We start from the raw sequence: 2961 nt of genomic DNA on the forward strand, positions 1-2961 counted from the left end.
AAAGGTAGAATCAACAGGCTGGGATTGAGAGCCAGAGAAGGAGTCAAGAATGAACGGCTCCTAGGTTTCTGGTTTAGAGACTGGGTTGTTGGTCTACTATTAACACTGAGAACACGGGAAGGGTACAGTTAGGGAAATGTGAGTTTCACTTGGACAGGTTACATCTACAGGTATACATTTAGAAATTATCAGTCCATCAGTGGTGTTAAAATCACAGGAGTCAGTGAAATGTTCTTAGAAGAGTATATAAAGTAAGAAGAGAAAATAGCAAAGGGCAGCACGTTGGGGGACACTAGCATTTAAGAGGCAGACAGAGGGCCCAGCAAAGGAGATGCAAATGGAATTTTCAGAGAAGGAAAGAGAGAGCCAGGAGACAGAACGTTATGGAAGCCAGGTGAAAAAAAGAGTGCAAGGATGTGGTGGATACAGAAAGGAATCAAACAAGAAAATGATTCAGAAATGGTTGCTGGATAATTGGGAGGTCATTGGAGCCTTGGTGAGAACAGTTTCAGTCCCTGCCCTCTCCCTAAATCATCCTCCCTTCTTAAGGGAAGCCTACTGAGTGAAGGACAAACTGAGCTGCATGTTTGGCCCTGACCAGGCTGTGGTAGCATCTCAAAGGCCCAGCTGTCTGCAGAAGCTGCGGACAACTGGGTTAGCCTGCCTTGGGCATGGGACTCAGGACACACCACCCCAAAATATGACTGTAGGAAACTGTAATATGCCACCTCAAAATATACTTCTTTGGCATATTTTGAGCACGTTATTCTGAGAAACTGCAGACACAGGAGTAGCTCTGAAAAGTTGTCCTTTCATAAAAGAAATTTATATCTGTAAAGGAAATCTACATTAGTAAAGTATCTGTATCAGGAAGAGGGCTGCTCTGAGATAACTTTTGTTTGTCCTAGCCAGACAACCTCTGTTCACCATGCACTTGCTCCCCTCACCCTCCAATAACTTGGATCAACACCACCCCTGAGATGCCCCAACCTCTATTCCTTTCTGTAGCTGGGGATGCTATATAAACGTCAATCATCTGACCTTTCTTTGAGTCTCATGTGTTATAGGACTCCTGTGTATATGCACATACAGTCATGAGCCTCATAACAATGTTTTGGTCAACAACAAATCACATATACAATGGTGGTGCCATAAGATTATAAGAGACCTAAAATATTCCTATCACCTAGTAATGTTGTAGCCACCCTAACATCTTAGTACAACACGTCACTCACATGTTTGTGGTGATGCTGGTGTAAACAGACCTACCGTGCTGCCAGTCATATATATATGTATAGTAATGTCCTAGGCTAGATATGGTGGCTCATGCCTGTAATCCTAGCACTTTGGAGGCTCATGCAGGAGGATTACTTGAGCCCAGGAGTTCAAGGCCAGCCTGGACAACATAGTGAGACCCTGTCTCTACACGAAAAAAAATTTTTTAAGTTAGCTGGGCATGGTGGCACACGCCTGTAGTCCCAGCTAGTCAGGAGGCTACTAGGAAGGATTACTTGAGCCCAGGAGGCCAAGGCTGCAGTGAGTTGTGATTTCACCACTGCACTCCAGCCTGAGTGACAGAGAGAGACTCTGTCTCAAAAAACAAAAACATAAACAAAAAATGGTAATGTCCTAGGCCTTCACGTTCACTCACCACTCACTCACTAACTTGTCCAGAGCAACTTCCAGTTCTGCAACTTCCACTCATGGTGAGTGCCCTATACGGGTGTACCATTTTAAATCTCCTTTTTTTTTTTTTTGAGACAGGGTCTCCCTTTGTCACCCAGGCTGGAGTGCAGTGGTGTGATCTCGGCTCCCTGCAACCTCCGCCTCGTGGGTTCAAGCAATTCTCCCGCTTCAACCTCCCCAGTCGCTGGGATTACAGGTGTGTGCCACCACGTGCAGCTAATTCTTGTATTTTTAGTAGAGACAGGGTTTCACCATGTTGGCCAGGCTAGTCTCGAACTCCTGGCCTCAAGTGATCCACCCACCTCAGCCTCCCAAAGTTCTGGGATTACAGGTGTGAGCAACTGCACCCCACTTAAATCTCTTATACCGTCTATTTAGGGTACTTCTTCTGTTTAGATATGTTTAGATACACAAATATCATTGAATGATATTTGGTGACAGTATTCAGGAGAGCAACCTGCTGTACAGGTTTGTGGCCTAGGAGCAATAGACTATACCAGAGAGCCTGGGTGTGTAGTAGGCTACACCATCTAAGTTTGTGTAAGTACACTCTATGATGTTTGCACAACGATAAAATCACCTAATGATGCATTTCTCAGAACATATCCCTGTTGCTAAGCAAAGCATGACTGTAATTACAATGGTTTTTCTCCTGCTAATCTGTCTTATGTCAATTTAATTTGTAGCCCAGCCATAGAATCTAGAAAGGTAGAGAGAAGCCATTTTTTCACTCTGCCACAGCACCATCTATAGCACCCAGCACTAGGCCTGCACATACATAGCAGGCATTTAGCAAAGGCTGCAGGCCAAATGCAGGTGAGCCCCATCGCTTCATAATTTTGTTTCTGGCAAAGCCCTGTTTACTTAAAAGAGGACTTTCCCTAGGCAGTGAGGACGTTTGCTTTCTGATGCAGGCCACCCTTGGTGAGTTAGGGCATTATATTCCCATCGTCCTGGGGCCTGCTGTCCTCTCATTAAGCAGAAACTGTAGGTTGCAGATCAATGGAGTTGGAAAAAGGAGTCTGGGGGGAGTCTCTTCTGATCTCCAGGAGTTTCCTGACTATCAACCTTTCACCCTGTTCCCAAATGTGAAACCACCACGCAGAAGCACAGTATGTGAGAGAGAGAGAGAGAGAGAGAGAGAGAGAGTGTGTGTGTGTGTGTGTGTGAGAGAGAGAGAGAGAGAGAGATCACTTCCAGGACAGCTCAAGCCCCATTAAAGCTTGCTATCACAGGTCAGGCCAGGTGCAGTCTGTAATCCCAGCACTTTGGGAG

Source organism: Mandrillus leucophaeus, unplaced genomic scaffold (assembly GCF_000951045.1).
Source record: "Mandrillus leucophaeus isolate KB7577 unplaced genomic scaffold, Mleu.le_1.0 Scaffold418, whole genome shotgun sequence".
In the NCBI taxonomy this organism is placed as follows: domain Eukaryota; kingdom Metazoa; phylum Chordata; class Mammalia; order Primates; family Cercopithecidae; genus Mandrillus; species Mandrillus leucophaeus.